Source organism: Podarcis muralis, chromosome 2, assembly GCF_964188315.1.
Source record: "Podarcis muralis chromosome 2, rPodMur119.hap1.1, whole genome shotgun sequence".
NCBI classification, from domain to species: Eukaryota; Metazoa; Chordata; class Lepidosauria; order Squamata; family Lacertidae; genus Podarcis; species Podarcis muralis.
The window spans coordinates 104507534-104527320 of NC_135656.1; the positions used below are offsets into that span (position 1 = coordinate 104507534).

Consider the following 19787-nt stretch of genomic DNA (forward strand, 5'->3'; position numbering starts at 1 on the left):
TGAGCCTGGCCCAACAGCCGGGGTGATAGATGTGCTCTAAGGACAGTGTTCTCGAAGCTCCCAGCATGAGTCTGACCAAACTGCGGGAGGCAGTGGAAGACAAGAGTGCCTGGCGTGCTCTGCTCCATGGGGTCACGAAGAGGCGGACACGACTAAACAACTAAACGACAAAACAACAACAAGGACAGTGGAGGGCCACATGTTTCCCATCCTTGCCTCAATTCTGCTTGCCTGCCCACCTCTTCCTGTTGTACGGGAGGACCCGCACCCAATTCTTTATAGAACAGCAAGAGCACCCTTCTGGATGCTGTAGCTCTTTGTGGGGAGCTCTTGTGCTAGCAGGATTCCCACCCCCCGCAGAGAGGCTGGCTGTGCCTATTGTTGCTGCTGCTGCTGCTGCGAGGCCACAGCTCCCGTTTGCTGCTTGAAAGAGGAGTTTGACAGAATAGCTTTACCTCCCCAGCAGCGGGAGGCTGAGCCCAACTCCTTTGCCAGGCATTGGCAAGAAAGCTGGCGGAGGACCAGCTTGGGGAAGCTATTGTTCCTAGTCAGCTTCAAGTCTTTTCAGGTTGTATTCACACACACACACACACACACACACACACACACACACACACACCGTTTGCTGAGCTGCTGAGCAAATGTAACATAAAGTGCGAAAGAGCCTTGAGAAAGCAGGAATTTTGCTCAGTTGAAGATTGTCCTGAAGGCGAGATCGTAGAGTCTTGAAAGACGTACAGTGGCTCCCAGTACGTTTCCGAGCACAGTTCAAAGTGTTGGTGCTGACCTTTAAAGCCCTAAATGGCCTCGGCCCAGTATACCTGCCCGGACATCATTCTGCCCGGACACTGAGGTCCAGCTCCGAGGGCCTTCTGGCCGATCAGTTAACGCAAAGAGCTCTTTGCACTAGAGGCAAGGAGCTCCCAGCACCTCCTCTGCCCTATCTGCAGAACGTTTGAGCCCTGAGGTTGCAGGGAACCAGGCAGAGGGCCTTCTCGGCAGTGGCACCCGCCCTGTGGAACGCCCTCCCACCAGATGTCAAAGGAAAAAACAACTACCAGACTTTTAGAAGACATCTGAAGGCAGCCCTGTTTAGGGAAGCTTTTAATGTTTAATAGACTATTGTATTTTAATATTCTGTTGGAAGCTGCCCAGAGTGGCTGGGAAAACCCAGCCAGATGGGCAGGGTTTTATTATTATTATTATTATTATTAATAATAATAATAATAATAATAATTCTAGAGTTGGAAGGGACCCCAAGGGGCATCTAGTCCAACTCTCTGCAATGCAGGAATCTCAGCGAAAGCATCCGTGGCAGATGGCCACCCAGCCTCTGCTTAAAAAAACTGCAAGGAAGGAGAGTCCACCACCTTCCCAGGGAGTCTGTTCCACTGTCGAACCCCGTGGATTTTTCACAGACCAAGCCAGCTTATTCCTTTTTATTAGGTCCATCTGCTATCTGTCGTATCCCTTTTTGACTGTCACAGACTTTTAGAAAGAGAAACATCTGAAAATATTTGTTAGATATGCAACTAAAGAAACTGCATGGGCACTAAGTGCTTTCTTGCATTTGCCTCTTGGAGGTTGGTGTTTTGTTCTGTTTTGTTTTACCTTTAAAAACTCACTGGATGGATTTGAGGAGGATACATAGAATCATAGAATCATAGAGTTGGAAGAGACCACAAGGGCCATCGAGTCCAACCCCCTGCCAAGCAGGAAACACCATCAGAGCACTTATCCATGATGATTAGCCATACAGTGGTTCCTCGGGTTAAGAACTTAATTCGTTCCGGGGGTCCGTTCTTAACCTGAAACCGTTCTTAACCTGAGGTACCACTTTAGCTAATGGGGCCTCCTGCTGCCGCCGGAGCACGATTTCTGTTCTCATCCTGAAGCAAAGTTCTTAACCTGAGGCACTATTTCTGGGTTAGCGGAGTCTGCAACCTGAAGCGTCTGTAATCTGAAGTGTCTGTAACCCAAGGTACCACTGTATTAGGTAAAAAACCCTCCATATTCAGAGATGAAGTACCCCCGGATATTGGGCCCTGCAGAAGTGCTGTTGCTTCCATGCTTCGCTCGTGCATGTCTCAGCGGCATCTGTCCGGACGGGATGCTGGTTTCGATGGATCCTCGCTTTGGGCCAGCTTGTTCCTTGGCCCTTTGGGAGAAGGGTGGGCCAGAGCCTGGGGAGAAGCCAACAAGTGTACTTTTCTGGGTGTCATTCCTGTTCACAATGCCTGGAGGAGAATGCAGTCAAGGGGTTGTCAAGGAAGCAGATTGGAGGAGGTGACTTATTTAGTGCATAGGATTCAAGGTCTTGCTGGCAGAAGAGGTCCGTCAAGCAGGCAACAGACATAACCAACGCGCTCCATCCTAATGGTGTCTATGTAGATGGGAAAGCACGGAGAACCAGCGTGATCCTAGGAAGATAGCTGCAGAAACAGCTCAGATTTCCACCTCGGTCCGATTTGGGCCCATCCACACCAAGGCTGGAAATATGGGTTGGGCGGATCTATGCAAAGTGCAAGGCGTGTTTTGATTCTCCTTCCAGCTTATGGGTGGACCAGTGCTTGCTGCATCACCTCCAGCTCCCTTCTGCAGCAGCGCAGTGAGTGGCAGCTGGGCGTGAGGCGACCCACAACAAGGGCTTCCCCACCGGCTGAAACCTAGGCAGGCTCCTGCTGTTGTGGGCAGGGCATCAGCTGCAAATGGAAATTAGTAGTCTCCTGTCTCACAGGAGTATTCTGGAAATGCTTGAGGCTCTTGCAGGGCAGTTTGCGCATTTAAAAAGTGTTATGCAAACTGTCCTCTCTGTGTGACTGATTCAAGGTGTTTGCCTTGCTCGCTATGTTGGCTGCTTTATCATCTGTTTTGAAACCGGTCTGAATGGGAAGATCCAGTGGCTAAATATTGCACGAGGGATGTGCTGGGGAGAACTGCGCAGTTCCACTTGCCCCCCTTTGGCTGGGGGGCTGTCTTTGAAAGAAGGGGCTTGTGTGCAAAGCCCCTCTCCAAGCAGAGCGCTGCTCCTTCAGGAAGCGTGTGGTCCTGTCCCTCCACCTGTTTCTCTGCCTGACAAGTGACTGACAGCTCTCTCCCCAAAGCCTCTCCTCATCAATTATGAATTCAGTTGCCATCGAGACTGAGGGATTAAGGCAGCTGGAGGCTCGCTTTCGCAGCCTGCCGTGCGAGGAGGCACCTGTACAGAGCTGGCAGCCCCGCGGCTCTCGGCCAAGGAGGAGAATGTCGCGATTCTGCCGGGCTGCCATTTCTGAAGTGGCCCCTTGGCAAACAGACCCACTCATCTCCTAGCAGCGTCCATGCCCAGATCGGATCTTTCTTTTATTTCAAGGCCGATTAATCCCAAACAAGTACCACTCTCCTGGCTCCACAGTCTCAGCTGCTGCGCACACAAGGCACTTTTAAGACAGGGCTAGCGACCATTTGTTTTTATGCCCAGGTTGCGGGGTGTTTGGATACTGTTGGGTGGGGTGAAACCAAAGCTGTCAGTGGGAGCATACAGAGCCCAAAGAGGGTGCCCCTTTTCTCTCTCTTGCACCCCCTTTTCTCTGTCTCACAAACATTTTCCACTCCCTTTTCTCTCTCTCCCAACATCCCCTTTTCTTTTAATACGCGCAAAACACCTTTTGAATGCTTGCTCAAAACCTGAGCTGCTGCTTTTAGCCCACCCTTTTATATCCGCAACCCACATAGCGAGAGTCCATTTGCCCCCCCCCCTTTCAATGTTACCTTGGTAATGGGAATTCTAAATGCTTTTAGGCTGCAGTCCAATACACCCCTGGGAGTAAGTCTCCCTCAGCTCAACGGAACTTACTTTTGAGTCGGCACGGATAGGATTGTACCGCTAGCAGTTTTGAATGAAGACTTGGGTGCCGTCGTTATGCCAGATGTCACCTCGCATCATCCCATTTACTCTGGATGAAACAAGAAGAGGAACGTGCACACTGCTCTCCAGGCATAAACGTGCATCTAAAGGTTTTTTGTGTACAGAGCAGGGCAGGATCATTCCATTATTATTTTTTTTGAATTATGAATGTGTCAAGGATTAACCCTGGGGCATTGTGAATTGTGGGTAAAAGCCTCAGCGCCTACGGCTTGCCGATTGAAAGGTCGGCGGTTCGAATCCCCGCGGTGGGGTGCGCTCCCGCTGCTCGGTCCCAGCGCCTGCCAACCTAGCAGTTCGAAAGCACCCCCGGGTGCAAGTAGATAAATAGGGACCGCTTACTAGCGGGAAGGTAAACGGCGTTTTCCGTGTGCTGCGCTGGCTCGCCAGATGCAGCTTTGTCACACTGGCCACGTGACCCGGAAGTGTCTGCGGACAGCGCTGGCCCCCGGCCTCTTGAGTGAGATGGGCGCACAACCCTAGAGTCTGTCAAGACTGGCCCGTACAGGCAGGGGTACCTTTACCTTTATTGTGAATTGTAGCACTTTCTTACATCTGGGATAACAGAGCACAAGACTCTTATTCTCGGGGTTATGAGTTTGAGCCCCACTTTGGGCAAGAGATTCCTGCATTTGCAGGGGGGCTTCGACTAGATGACCCCTGTCGTCCCTTCCAACTCTGCAGTTCTCTGATTCCCAGGAAGGCCAGCAGGAGCCATAACCTTGTTTTTGAAGGCAGGTTTATTCAAGCTCTCTATTGATCTGAGATATTTATGTTGAGCCAGGCATGGCCAAACTCGGCCCTCCATATGCTTTGGGACTACAGTTCCCATCATCCCTGACCACTAGTCCTGTTAGCAAGGGATGATGGGAGTTGTAGTCTGAAAAACACCTGGAGGGCCAAGTTTGGCCATGCCTGGCTTAAGCATTTACAGTGGTGCTTCAGGTTACATACACTTCAGGTTACAGACTCCACTAACCCAGAAATGGTGCTTCAGGTTAAGAACTTTGCTTCAGGATGAGAACAGAAATTGTGCTCCAGCGACGCAGCGGCAGCAGGAGGCCCCATTAGCTAAAATGGTGCTTCAGGTTAAGAACAGTTTCAGGTTAAGAACGGACCTCTGGAACGAATTAAGTACTTAACCCGAGGTACCACTGTATAGTGGCCCTTTTATGAGTGTTTACATTGGAAGTTTGTTCCTCGCGGCGTTCGCTGCGTCAGGTTTCTGTCAAAAAAGAAAACGGGGGCAGTCTTCTAGAAATAAAAGTGACGTTGCTATGTGTACCCCCATCTCTATATGCCCTTTTAGATCCAATAAGTATGGGCCCTGCCCCTTTCTCCTTACCCATCTCTCATCTTGGGAGTTAATCTTCCATTTTCGCCCTTTGTGCCTGAGCATCAGTCCAGGACTTTGCTCCTCCACACAGTGCAATACGCAGCTTTTGTTGCACAGATTGCATCTCCTTTGCTTGCCAAAGCTATTTGCCCTTGCTGCCCAAACTCATTTTGGACAAGGTAATTGGTGTTCAGGGTGAAATCATGCAGATTATATGTTGGGGGGCCAAATGAACCTTGCAAATCAATAATGTTTATGTCAAATTTCTGCAAACTTCCCTCGCAGTGTACTGTGAACAATCATAAGAGCTGCTAGACTAACTCCTCTAAAGGACTCCTGTGTCTTTAAATAGTGTATACAAGAGGGAGTTTTAATAGGCACAGATTTTCCAGTCATGATCTTGCAATGGTGGGAATAGTTGCTTTTCTCCCCCACCCGCAAATCCTCCAATTATCTCGCTAAAGGCCAGGGTGCCCTGTTTTGTTCTGAAGAGGACTACAGGATATGAGTTGCCACTCAAGACATAGGAGTTCTGACCCTTTCATATGTAGCGTTGCCAAATTAGTTTCCTAGCAGGCAGTTGTTCATGGAAACAAAAGGTTTCACCTGTGATATTTTTGCATTTTGAAAGCCCAGGAACCTTTTTTTAAAAAAAAGTTGGGTCCAGTTTGAACAGAACTACCTTTTGCACAAATGAAAGTAGAGAGCGCAAAATATGGTCTGAAGCTCAACATCAAAAAAACGAAGATCATGGCCACTGGTCCCATCACCTCCTGGCAAATAGAAGGGGAAGAAATGGAGGCAGTGAGAGATTTTACTTTCTTGGGCTCCATGATCACTGCAGATGGTGACAGCAGCCACGAAATTAAAAGACGCCTGCTTCTTGGGAGAAGGGCAATGACAGGCCTAGACAGCATCTTGAGAAGTAGAGACGTCACCTTGCCAACCGAGGTCTGTATAGTTAAAGCCATGGTTTTCCCAGTAGTGATGTATGGAAGTGAGAGCTGGACCATAAAGAAGGCTGATCGCCGAAGAATTGATGCTTTTGAATTATGGTGCTGGAGAAGACTCTTGAGAGTCCCATGGACTGCAAGAAGATCAAACACATCCATTCTTAAGGAAATCAGCCCTGAGTGCTCACTGGAAGGACAGATCGTGAAGCTGAGGCTCCAGTACTTTGGCCACCTCATGAGAAGAGAAGACTCCCTGGAGAAGACACTGATGCTGGGAAAGATGGAGGGCACAAGGAGAAGGGGGCGACAGAGGACAAGATGGTTGGATAGTGTTTTCGAGGTTACCAGCATGAGTTTGACCAAACTGCAGGAGGTAGTGGAGGACAGAGGTGCCTGGCGTGCTCTGGTCCATGGGGTCACGAAGAGTCGGACACGACTAAACGACTAAACAACAACAAAACCTTTTGCACATGACATCTAATCTTCGGTGTTATCCTTGTCAGAACATTCTACAACTGTTCATCCATTGCAAACACAAGAGGAAAGCATCTTGCACCAGTTTAATGACTGCCACGGAAGCTTCCGTGACTTTTGAAGGCTGTAACTTACTTCATCAAGTGCAAATCTACTTGTCATGTTTATGGAAATAAGGTTTGAAAGATGGTGACAAAGTATACACAAATGCTTTAAAAGCACAGATCTATTAAGTTATTAAAATGTCAATTTTAATTGGTTTGGAGTTCTGGAGTTTTTTTTAAGACTCGAGTGGTGGTTTTTATACTTTAATTCATGCACAAAATCTTTTCCTCCAAGATGTGAAGGTGGCCACCAGTTTATAAGACTTTAAAAAAAAAAATTAAAAATTAAGACAACTTTATGGAGGAATGGACTACCAAGGCTACTAACCACGACAAGTAAAAAAACCAAAAACACTTCCATGTATACAAGCAGTATATCTGTGATTACCCATATGCTAGGGACTAGCAACAGGAGATGCATACAAGCTTAATGCACTGCTTGTGAAGTCCCAGGCTGGCTGGAAGCAGGTGGACAAAATCTTGTGTTCTTACATACAATGTGGCTTATGATTCCAGACTAATATTGCATAATAAATCCAATATGTCTGACATCTCTGGCTTGTTGTACATCACATTCATGCAAACAGTGCACAAGGTAGGTTCATTGCCTGTCCCCTAAATGAACAAATTAGCTGCGGCCTTCTCACTAATTATGCATTTCGAGTGAGGCACTCAGTCCTGAGCCAGTTGCTCACCTCTGGCAAACCGTCAACATATGACAGATGGATGCAGGCAGCTGCCAGAGAACTGGATAGCCAGAAACCAACTGGACGTTTCATATATCTTATGTATATTTCATATATACATTTATTCATGTAAGTAAAATTTGATGGATTGGATTTATATGCCACCTTCTCCAAGGGAACGTGGTTCTCCCTGTCCATTTAAACCCCATGACAACCTTCCGAGGTAGGTTAAGCTGAGAGGCAGTGACTGGCCCAAGGTCACCCTGTGAATTTCCTGGCAGAATGGTGGTTTGAACCCTGTTCTCCTGGGTACTAGCCTGACACACTAACCACTAGGCCGCACTGACCGTTATGTGTGATGTAGGGATTCCGCTAGTTACTTAAAAGACTCGGGGTATCTGCTGATATAGGGATGCGGGTGGTGCTGTGGGTTAAACCACAGAACCTAGGACTTGCCGATCAGAAGATTGGCGGTTCGCATCCCTGCGACAGGGTGACCTCCCATTGCTCGGTCCCTGCTCCTGCCAACCTAGCAGTTCAAAAGCACGTCAAAGTGCAAGTAGATAAATAGGTACCACTCCGGCGGGAAGGGAACCGGCATTTCCATGTGCTGCTCTGGTTCGCCACTTGACACAGAAGCTGTATGCCGTCTCCCTCGGCCAATAAAGTGAGATAAGCGCCGCAACCCCAGAGTCGGCCACGACTGGACCTAATGGTCAGGGGTCCCTTTACCTTTTATATGCTAATATACATGTGTGCGCCTTTAAATCTGAGGAAATCAAGGTACTGGGTGGCAGCGTGTGTGTGCCCCTGATGGGGCCTGGATGCGCAGAAACCCTGTAAGCAAAGTAAAACGGTTTTAGAAAAGGAGGGAAAGCCAGGAGAGTCGGGACCCAGCATAAAAGAGCAGCCTCAAGCCCCCTGGCCCATCCCATGACGATGGTTGCACTCCGGGGGCAGCTTTCTCCATGTTGTACCACTCAAATACTGTCTGTACATGACACTGCCTACCCTTTTAAGGAGAAGTATACTGCATGCCAGAGGCCGGCTGGAAAGGGAGCAGTCCGGAAAAGCAGCTTCTCTTTGAAGAATTGCTGTGTTTCGTTTTGTTCTGAAAGGGAAGGAGCTGCAGTTGTGTGGCAGACCCCATGCTTGGTATGCAGATGGTTCCAGGATCGACCGCAGGCATCTCCTGGTAGGCTAGGGGGGAAATTGTGTTAGAAACCCTGCAGATCAGGACCAGGGGAACCTCTGGCTCTCATAAGTTACTGGGCTCTGATAACAACCAGCCCAAACCGAGCCAATGGGGCCAAGGGTCTGCGATAGCTTCCTAGGAGAATTTCATTAGTTTCCTAGCCTGCCTTTGTTCCATCATGGAACGCTACTGAGTTTGTACAGCTGGGAAGCCCAGGAGCTGGTTGGGGATGGTGGATCGCTGCGAAAGGAAACGGGTGCTAGCTAAGAGGCGAATCATCCGAGATCCGGGAAGGAACAATAAAGGAGCACAAGGGGGTTGGGTGAGATCAGAGCTCTGGGTTGGTGGGTATGAGCATTTCTCGCCAAAGCGATCTTCCACATGCCGGACATCAAAACAACACAAATTAAAGACAGGTTACAGAAAACAGGGTGGGGGAAGATCCATGTTTGCACTGTACAAGCATAGCAGCCTCTTGCATGCAAGAATTTAAAGAAAATGATCTAGCCTGCTAGGGGCTGTCAGACATTGGTGGTGAGCATTTCTCTGCTGGGTGAAGAAAAGCAGGTGGCTTTCCTTCTGGCAGCCGGCTTGGTTTCTATGCTAAAAGGCAGAGGAGGAAAGGAGTCTCTCACCAGCATGCCTTGACACCTAGAGCTACCAGGCAAGTGCCTAAATGCAAGGCTGCCTGTGTTGCAGATGTGGCATCGTCCCTCCACTGTGTGTGAAAGGAGTCTCACAGACTCTTTAGATGGCATTTGCTGCTTTTAGCTTTTATGAATGGAGATCTGGACCTAGCGGCGCAGGATCATAGAACTGTAGAGCTGGAAGGTACCCGTAGCTTCATTTAAGTCCAATGCCCTGCAGTGCAGTTCCTGCATCCACGTCCCAGTCCAGCCTTGCTATGCCACAAGGGCCTGAAACAGAGGTTGTAAAAAGCGAAGGCCAGCAGCCCTCCTGTTCCTTCAGTTCTGGCTGATGAGTGAGCACAGCAGTAATGCATCTGCTTTCCAGGCAGGAGGTTCCAGGCGGAACCCCTGGCATCTCCAGCAGGGCTGGGGATGCCCCCTGCCAGAACCCCTGGAGAGCTGCTGCCAGCCAGTGCAGACAATATGGAGCTCGATGGAGAAAGGCAGCCTCCTATGTTTTTTTTAAAAAGGTGGAGGAGGTATGTTTCTTCATGTGCTCCGCCTTCTCTGGGTCTTTGGGGTGGGTGGGGGATTGCACCGGCCTTCAGGAAAGAGATGCTGTTGTTTTGTTCCAGCAGCGTCTCTCCTTGGGTTTTCTCCGCTTCTCAGAAAACCCCCCCCCACCAAAACACACCACCCCGCTCCGTTTATGTAATTGTTCCATATAGGATTTTTTTTTTAACCGTTCAGAAAATGGAAATGTTAAAATTCCTACTAAACAGAACGGGATGATGGGTGGGTGCGGGATAGGGAAGGAAGGAAGGAGGGGATCCGGCAGAGGAGAGGCCGTCGCATTTCGAGGCTGAGGGGCTTTCGGCCAGCTCGGCGCCGCGCGCTCCCCGCCTTCCCGGGGCTCCGGGCGCCGCTGCCCAGCGCCTGTCCCGAGCGCGCTGCTGGGCCCGGCGGAGGAAGAGTTAAGGCAGAGAGCGCGCGGCGTGTGTGGCGGCGGCGGCGGCCGCGTCCCACCCCTCCTGCCCGCCGCCCACCTCTCCCCCTTCCTTCCTCCCCCTGCGCGGTATAGAAGAGCTCGCCGAGAGGGGAGAAGCTGGATCGGAGCAGGGGAGCCGCGAGAAGAAGGCGCGAGGAAGGCGCGATCCCCTCCCCTCCAAAAACACCCCAGCCAGCCCGGCGCGCCTGCAGAGTTTGGACCGCGCAGTCCGGGGAGGTGAGCGCGGCGCGCGGTGCTGCCCGGGGCCGTCGGGTGGAGAACTCCGATCGCCGGACTGGGGCGTCCAGGAGCCCTGCCGTGGCCGGGTGAGTGAGTGGGGAAGGGGGCGACGACTCCTCTTCCTCTGCAAAGTTTTTCCTGGGCGAGCCGAGAGAGGCCGCAGGGAGCCCGGGAAGGCTGCGCGCCCGGAGAGAGGCGACGGGGCGCAGGAGCCGGAGCTTGGCGCAGCGCGCCTCCTTCTGCGGCCATTGGGTGTGTTTTTTTGGGGGGGGGCATCGGGAGCCCCCGCGACTCCCTCGAGCGGCGGCGCACGCCCCGGAGCCGGCCCAGCCCTTCCTCCAGCCGCCCGGGGCTGCGAAGTCTCCGCGCCGTCGAGTAAAGCTGCGAGGCGAGCCAGCACAGTTCTTCCCCGGTGTGGCGCCCCCTAGTCTACTTTTCCTTCTGTCCTGCCCCCTGGGGAGATGTGTGGGTGGCGCTGAGAACTGAGTTGGGCTTAGGAGGTGTGTTTGGGTTCGGGCGTGATTTGGGTTGGCGTTCGTCCTCGGCCTTTATTCAGCGCCGTGCCGGCGGTGCCCCTGAGCACGTGCAGAGTGCTCTGTCGCCAATTCTTCCGTGCTGTTAGGTAGCTTGAGCCTATACATTTTGGCAAGGAAGGAAGGTCTACTGCAGCCAGGTAGGTTGATACACCGGGGACTGTGAAGACGGGATTGGAAGGAAAAAGATTGGAAGGTGGGAAATTATATTAACAATAAACGAAAGCTCAGGAGGAAACTCCTGTTTGCCTTCTTAACCAAGCTAAAACGTTGTTTCCCACCCACAGCCCTTACGTCTTGCTAAACTCTTTGCCAACCCGGACTGCAATTCCGTGACCACTAGACCTGATGGTCATGCTCTACCTCTCCTCTTGGAGGTTGCCTCTGAATTGCTGGGCATGGCAGGTGAGCAGCTCTCAGGTCTTGCTTTCTGGCTTCTCGCAGGCATCTGGCTGGCCTCAGTGCAAACAGCACATAAAAAGAGCTTGCAGGATCATGGCCCTGCACCTAGTCCAGCATCCTTTTCTCACAGTGGCTGGCCAACCAGGATACTGGACTGGTTGGTGTTTTTCTTACGCTGGCTTAATAGCAGTGCACGAAATATCAGGAGTTTTTTGTCTCATTTAACCCCTCCAATGCTTTATTTTTAATGCCCGTCCCTTCTATAGTGCTTCCCCTTCAGACTTTTGTTTTCCCTGAAACTCCTGGGGAGGAGAGCTTCTCTTCCATTAGCCTAACAGCTTGCTCTCACTCGCCCTTACGAAGCGCCCTGTTGCGTCAGAGCAACGGCTGCCTAGTCTGGCCCCCGGATCCCTACACTCGCCAGTCAGACGCCTCGGGGACTGGCCCACCAAGCACGGTACAAAGCCCCCCCCTTTCCTGTGCGCCCCCTAGCAAGGGGCACCCAGACACAAACGGACTCTGATCCTGGAGAGAGCGTATATTGCCATCGTGACTTTCTTCTCCATGATATCGTCTGATCTCTCTAAAGCTGTCTAAGTGACTGGCTGTCACCAAATTGGAGACAACGTGTTCTCTCGTTTTAACTGTGTGCCATGTGGACAAGTACTTCTTTATATCTGCCCTAAAGCGTCGTTGGCTGAGCCCAGTTCTTCCGCAGTGCTTCGTTTGAATAGATGAGACTCTTCTCGATGAGGACTGCGAGGGAAGGAAGTGAGTGGATCCCATCGAGGGTCCATCCAGACACCTGTTGATGTGAGCGTTCGTCTTGATTTGTTTCCACCATTGAAGCAGATGTCATCCCACACTTATCTGTGCATTTCCTCTTCACTCTGGCAAAAAGTACGATCTTTTTGGGGAAGCGGGTTTGTTGAACCAGACCTCCTGATCAGCTGTAGTTGTTGTACTACCTGAATTTCCTGGTATGTGTTTGAATCCTGCTCCCAAAATAGCAACACTCTGGAAGTGAGTAACCTAATTGGGTTACTCAATTGGGTTGTGTTTTTACTCTTTGTTCCTTAGGAGCTGCCCACCCTCGCTGGGGCAAGCAAGTCAGATGGCCGGCATATAAAAATTGTTGTTATTATTATTATTAATGAAGGCATCAGGCTGGGCGGAGGTGGTTGCAGCTTCTCATTGGCCTCAGCCTACAGCCTCACACAGCACAGTGCATTAAGCCATTCAGTGATCTTGGTTGGGGAAGTGTGATCAGAAACAGTGCGGACAGCATGCATCAGTTCAGCCTTCTGAGTCCACCCGACGATGAAGTCTTGGAATTTACACAGCCTCAGCTCTGGTCCTTGGGGCAAGAAGTAGGCAATATATAAATAGCTAGTCATTGCGCTGTCTGAAGCCCACCCCTTTGGGAAAATAGGGATTTAAAAAGGCACGGATGTCCGTTCCAGCTTGTATTCGTTGCATGCAGTGCTGTTTCCATTCCACTGCATATCGGCTTCCAAGAAAAATTACGAAAGTCATATTGCTGTCCATTGCAGCAGAATTTTATGTAATTACTTACATTATCATTACATTTATTTAACACAATGTATATACCCCTTGAGGGATGCGGGTGGCGCTGTGGGTTAAACCACAGAGCCTAGGACTTGCCGATCAGAAGGTCAGCGGTTCGAATCCCCGCAACGGGGTGAGCTGCCGTTGCTCGGTCCCTGCTCCTGCCAACCTAGCCGTTCGAAAGCACGTCAAAGTGCAAGTAGATAAATAGGGACCGCTCCGGCGGGAAGGTAAACGGCGTTTCCGTGCGCTGCTCTGGTTTGCCAGAAGCGGCTTAGTCATGCTGGCCACATGACCTGGAAGCTGTCTGCGGACAAACGCCGGCTCCCTTGGCCTATAGAGCGAGATGAGCGAGCAACCCCAGAGTCGGTCACGACTGGACCTAATGGTCAGGGTTCCCTTTACCTTTTTATATACCCCTTGATTGCAGCAAAACCTCCAAGTGGTTTACAAGAAATATTAAAATTATCAATAAAAAACTCAGTTTAAAATATTAATAAATCATTTAAATCAACAGCAAAAGAGATTAAACTTTGACAGCATCTGCCTGTCTGGATATGCTTGCCTAAACAGAAATGTTGTAAGCTTTAAGCACAGCCTTTTGGGGGTCAACAGGCAGGGAGTTCCAAAGTGTAGGTAATGCCATGATGGATTACTTGCAACTACGGAACGAGTATTACGTGGCTCCTGTAACAGGGCCAGTTCCATTAATTTCGGAGCAACAGAAGCGCAGCGGAAATGGGGATGATTAATTAGGTATCGTTGCCAGACCGAAAACATCAACAACGTCAAATAGCAACTGCGTTTGCTGGATTGGTTTCCGTTCCGGACACAGGACAAATAAGCAAACATTGGCAATTTCTGCTCCCGTTTCCGTCAGAATTCTCTGACATCTCTATTACAAACCATCAAGCACTGACATGTGTTATTATCTGCTTGAGAGTCACAGAGTATATGCTGAGAATTGAGGAGCAGCGTGGCCCAGCCGTGTCGCCAGAAGAAGAGTAGTACCAGACTTTTCTAGTATTGTTTTTGCTGACTCACAGACTGTCACCATTTTCCAGTGGGATTCCATCACGTACTGGCAAATTGTGGTTGTGCAATTTCAGTTCGATGGGGAGAATCTTGTGGAACAAACACACCGCTCTAAAAGATTGGGTTTCTTTTGCATTAACGAAAGCACAAGGAAAGTGCAGGATGTTCCTTGTTTTGACACAGCGTCGTCTAACCTCCCTGGAAACCAACCAAGATAAATAAACAGCAGGTGGCCTGGAAATGCTCTCGGAGAAGGACCACTACAAGGGAACATAGAAAGAAGCAAAGGCGGGTCTGGCTGGTTTCATCTCGGCCCTGGACCCAGAGGTTAGTTTGGCGCTTGGGTGTGCTTTCAGAGCCAGAGTTTGGCCTTAGAGTCTTAGAGTCGTAGAGCTGGAAAGCGCCCTGAAGAAATACAACCTTCTTCAATGCAGGAATATGCAGCTTTCCCATGTGGGGATCGAACCTGCAACATTCGCGTTATCAGCACCGTGCTCTCACCAACTGAGCCATCCAGGCCTTGGAACATGCATTGCAAGGAAAGGAACGCCTGCTTTGATCACGTGCGCAATATATCTCTCCCGTGCATCTGAGGATCGAGGGAAAGGCTTCAAGGAGAAAGGATATAGACAGTGTTCTCCGCAGGGGTTGAAACCCAGCACTTCTTGTTGCAAATTAAGTGCTGGTCGATCAGATGGCTGACCTATCGGCTGCCTGCAGTCGCTGTCAAGTTGGCTGAGGTCTTAATTGCAAGCCTGTTGGCGTCTTACCCAAAAATGGGAGAGGGGGTGGTGATGGGAGAGAGCAATCCCCAGCTCTTTGGAAACACGCCTGTTCAAAGTGGCTTCCTCTACCCAGATCCTAAGCAAAACCTGCTATTTCACTGCCACATGTTCCACCAGGGAACGTATTTCCCAGGGAAGGGGTTTAAGATTAGAGTGCTGTGCTTTTCGTGAATGAGCCTCTGAACCGCAAAACAGTAAGCAGAGCTGGGGATTAGGAAGCATGTGGCCGTGCCACCCCCGGCTACATGGACACAGTGCGCAGAGCGAGGTGCTTTTAGAGTCTGGACTGAACGGTCCTGTCCTTTCTGCTTAGATGGCAAATGTGTATTACTTCAAAACATAGGAAAGCCAGCTCTTCTGCATTCGGGTGCCCTGCTGCTTATTCTGCTATCGTAGGAGATTTGATTCAGTCCACCCTTAAAAGGCAAAGCTGGGATAGCTCAGTTGGTAGAGCATGAGGCGCTTGATCTCAGGGTTGTGGGTTCGAGCCCTGTGTTGCGCAAAAGATTCCTGCATCGCAGGAGATTGGACTAGATGACTCTTGTGGTTCCTTCCAACTCAATGATTCTGTCCACCTAATTTCGCCCTTTCCAAAACAATTTGCGGACCTTCGAAATTTGCACTTCTCTGAATTTGGCAACACTGTTCTGCAATCAGTGGGTGCGCAGTGAAATATGTAGACGAAGGAAAGGTGTCCGTAACAGTGCAAATATTAGTGAAAGCAAAAATCTGTCAGAGTAGGGGGGGGGTTGCTTTGCAAAAAATAAATAAATGTGCATATTGAACAAGATGGCATACCAACCTTTGTAATATTACGAGGAATTTGCACTAAAAGGCAGGTGAATTTTCACAAGAATCATTATTCTTTAAAATGACAAAATGAACTCAAGATCAGGGAGGAGGGGAGGAAACCAAGAGCATCCAAAATGGACAGATTGGCTCATCCCTGGCTGAGATGGACATCTGCTCCCAAGTCCCACCTTGACAATGCCATTGCAGATGTGCACACTGAGAGGTCACATTCCTGTTCAGGAAGAGACTCTCCTCCTCCTCCTCCTCTCTTGATCCTGTCCCTCAAACATCACTAATTAACCAGATAATCTTCTCCTGCCCCCTTTTAATTCATGCATTCGAATTGCCTTCCCAGTTCCTGTTTGCATCCTTAGTTCTTAACATACCTGATCATAGCAAATCCCTTTTCCCGCCCCTGCCCCCCCCCCAATGCATTTTCCTCCTTCTATTGTTTGTTTACTTCTCCCAACATAATCCCAGAGCCGTTTCCAACAATGCACAAAGTACAATATTACATACGTTAGAAACGACTCGGCTAATACAAACAAGCAAGAAGACAAGAGCAGGGGAACAAGGGAACCAAAGGATGCTTGCAAATTTACTCCAAAAGCCTGCGAGAATGGCATAGTTTTTCCTTGCCACCAGAGTCTCCATCATGCAAGCTGCCCAGGGGGGAGGCCTCTTTTGAACTGTAGGGCAGATGGCTGTGCCCCTTTGTTAACTCTTCGTTGGCTTAAAAATCCAGTGCCTTTGCTACAGTGCCAGCCTTTGCTCGGGTGAGTTCGATCTGTTTCGTTGGGAGCATGTAGCTGGTGTTTTGCTGCTGCTTCTGCTTCTCTTCTTTCTGTCATATGTGTCTCTCTTTTTTCCCTGTGTTTTAAGGGAGACGGATGCCCCTAAAGATGGCCTGTACATGTCCCCTAGCTAGGCCATCTTTAGATGCCATGGGATACTGTTAAAAGGGTGGGTTATTATAAATCCATTTAGCATTATGAGGTACAAAGACACTGTCTTCCTTGCCCTGGCTACTGAGCTGAAGAGCAGAGTGGATGCCGCTCTCAATAGCAACGACAAAGTCCTGTTGTCAGAAAGTCACAACCATGCACTGCTGTGCCCTCAACCTTTGACCTGCCGGCGTTGGGACCTGCTCAGCCACTGCTCAGCGCTTGCTTTGCTTGGCAACTCAGCAGCTCTGCATGGAGGAATGTCGCAGAACGGTGTTCTTGTCGGATCTGGTGCTGAAACGTCTCCTCCCCTCTCAGCTAGGCTTGTGTGTGCCCTGTTAATCTGTGCCCTCGGGCTCCCCTGTTTGCTTAGCGTGGCGTTTTGAGCATCTTTGCTCTCAAGCAACTAGTCCTCATGCTTGTAACTCAGATCAGTATTTGGCTTGGGCTCAAAGGAAGGTAGGCAGGAAGCGGTTTTGAAAGTGGTCAGGGGCTTCAGTCCCCTTTGGAGTTCTCTTTTGTTCCTCTAGGTCTACTTGTGGTTCAAGTCCACGCAGCTTTGGGCAGGATCCCTGCATTGCAGGGGGTTGGACTAGATGTCCCTCAAGCTCCCTCCCAACTCTACAATTCTGTGAATATTCCATACCTTTATCTCCCAGTTCTGCTAATCTGCACCTGTACCTCTTCTTCTGTGCCCCTCTCCTGCTCCCCATCATATTCTGTTATCAGCTCTTGTTTAACAATTCCAAATTATCCACTAATCCATATCTTGGAAGCAGACATTAATATGCAAATCATGCACTTATCACTGACTTGGTTTGCGGGGGGGGGGGGGTGTAGGAATTTCTACAGATAGGGAAAAGAGGCCTCCCTCTCCCTTTCGCGTTATGTTGTCTCTCTCGGAAGACGCTTGGCTCCCTCACCTTCCTTTACCTGTAGTGAGCGTGATCCTTCAAATCAACTGAGGCTTAATCTGGCTCAAGTTAATAAAAAAGGAATTTTCTGCCGGCTTAAGGCTGAATCCTCTGGTCTCCCTTTGTGGGATGAGATGGTTAAGGTGCCAGCAGTGGAATTATCGCGGCCAGCCTGCACGTCCTGTCTTGCGAGAGAGAGCGCCACTGGGGCTTAGCTGCCTTCCTTTTTGTTTTTTAAAGATACAGATTCCAAACTCTTGGCTGCTTGCACTGAACTGCAGGGGTAGCCAGAGCTGGGGATTGCTGAGTCAGCAGTGCTAGCGATGCAGTCAAAAGCCTCTGCATCAGATCAAAGCAAAGTGTGGCCAGACACCTTCTTCAGATGGCTGCACCCTGTTCAGCTCTGTCGCAAACCCGCGAGCTTGCCCTGCAGCTGCGTAAGGTGTGCAGGGTCCGTGGGGGTGGGCTGTTGTTGTCCAGTAAGCAAGAGCTGAAGGACTGGATGGTAGGACCGGAGGCTGCTCTTGAAGTATGGTGCTCAAAGCCGGTATTGCCCTGTGTTTCAGCAAGGTAGGCAGTCTCAGATCTGAAGCGAGAGTGCCTGCGTACATGATGATGAATATTCAAGCGTGCAACGCAGGGGTTCTCAAAGGGTGTGGCGGGAGAGGGTGGCAAGTGTGGCGGGATAAATTCAAGGGCAATCAGAGGAACGTGTAAACCTTTCAGTGTAGCCTATTATCTGCAGAATTTTGGAAAGGATCCATGTTCTCATTGTTTTTTTTTATACTTTCTGGGTGTCTCACAAAGTTGTCGTGTTCTGTGTTAAGAACCAGTCCCTGCCAGCAATCGTTTTCTCCCAATGCATTTCTTACTGATAAAGAAATTGGGTGCGACGTGAGCAAATTTTTTATTCTGAAAGTGTGGCCCAGAGAAAAGAAAGTTTGAGGACCGTTGCTGTAAGGAAACAGCCACACATTGATTGATTTATTGTGGCCTCAGTGCCCGCTAGAATATTGGAGTGCCTCAGTTCACGTCAGATGCAGCTGAGCCAGCTCCCTTCCTAAGGGATGGATGGATGAAATGGGAGCTTGTCTGTGCAAAGCAGGGGTTGTCCCTCTGCGTTGTGCTTCCTCCTCTCCCCCAAGGACTGCCTTTCCGCATATCCATTTCCAAATGATGTTTAAGGGACGTGGCATATCGGCTTCCAAGAAAAACTACGATAGTCATATTGCTGTCCATTGCAGCAGAATTTTATGTAATTACTTACATTATCATTACATTTATTTAACACAATGTATATACCCCTTGAGGGGTGCGGGTGGCGCTGTGGGTTAAACCACAGAGCCTAGGACTTGCCGATCAGAAGGTCAGCGGTTCGAATCCCCGCAACGGGGTGAGCTGCCGTTGCTCGGTCCCTGCTCCTGCCAACCTAGCCGTTCGAAAGCACATCAGAGTGCAAGTAGATAAATAGGGACCGCTCCGGCGGGAAGGTAAACGCCGTTTCCGTGCGCTGCTCTGGTTCGCCAGAAGCGGCTTAGTCATGCTGGCCACATGACCCGGAAGCTGTACGCCGGTTCCCTCGGCCAATAAATCGAGATGAGCGCCGCAACCCCAGAGTCGGCCACGACTGGACCTAATGGTCAGTGGTCCCTTTACCTTTACCATTAATAATGCTATATCTTTCTTTTCTTAACAGGATAACATAGTTTCTACGTACAGCAGCCTTTCTCAGGGATGTCCAAAGTATACACCATTTACAGCCAGGATAGATTCGTTGTCCAGGTAAGTACTTATCCTTTAGAAGTTTCTCACCACCTACAACGAATTGTAGAGTTGGAAGGGACCCTGAGGGTCATCTAGTCCAGTGTTTCCCACCTTTGGGTCTCCAGCTGTTTTTGGTTCACAACTCCCATTATCCCTAGCTAGCAGGACCAGTGGTCAGGGATGATGGGAATTGTCGTCCGAAAACAGCAGGAGACCCAAGGCTGGGAAACACTGATCTGGTCCAGCCCTCTGCAGTGCTGGAATGCAACTAAAGCCCCCATGACAGAAATGTAGTTTCAATTATTTGTAAGATAATTTTGTTCCCCAGTGACTGCAGTTCAGAGCATAGCTGTCAACTTACAGATTTGAAAATAAGGGACCAGCAGCCTCAAAAATAAGGGATCAGCAGCCAAAATAAGGGATTTTCCAAGCACAGGTATGTTCAACTTCTGAGCCCCTCCAAGCCAAAGGCAGAAAGCCCAGCCAGCAGCCAAATAAAGCCTCAAGCGGTGGTTCCCACAGCGCAGCAACCCGGCAAAG

At 49.8% G+C, this 19787-nt stretch overlaps 1 protein-coding gene and 1 long non-coding RNA gene across 5 annotated transcripts in view; both read left to right on the forward strand.

Annotated features, from left to right (window-relative positions):
• The first annotated feature begins 1203 nt into the window (after positions 1-1203).
• Positions 1204-6922, forward strand: LOC144327037 (uncharacterized). Its single transcript, XR_013392019.1, has 2 exons — positions 1204-4093; positions 4447-6922. It is a non-coding gene; the product is annotated as an uncharacterized LOC144327037 (long non-coding RNA).
• A 3269-nt stretch (positions 6923-10191) lies between these two features.
• KLHDC8B (kelch domain containing 8B) overlaps positions 10192-19787 on the forward strand; it is a 42344-nt gene continuing 32748 nt past the window's right edge. The window contains exons 1-3 of one of the 4 annotated variants that reach the window (XM_077925138.1): positions 10192-10595; positions 12179-12257; positions 19180-19265. The gene's annotated coding sequence lies outside the window, so the exon portion shown is untranslated. Of the gene's footprint in view, positions 10596-10933; positions 11183-12178; positions 12258-19179; positions 19266-19787 lie in introns of those variants that run through there. The other 3 variants (XM_028719678.2, XM_028719679.2, XM_028719682.2) reach the window with 3 other exon arrangements.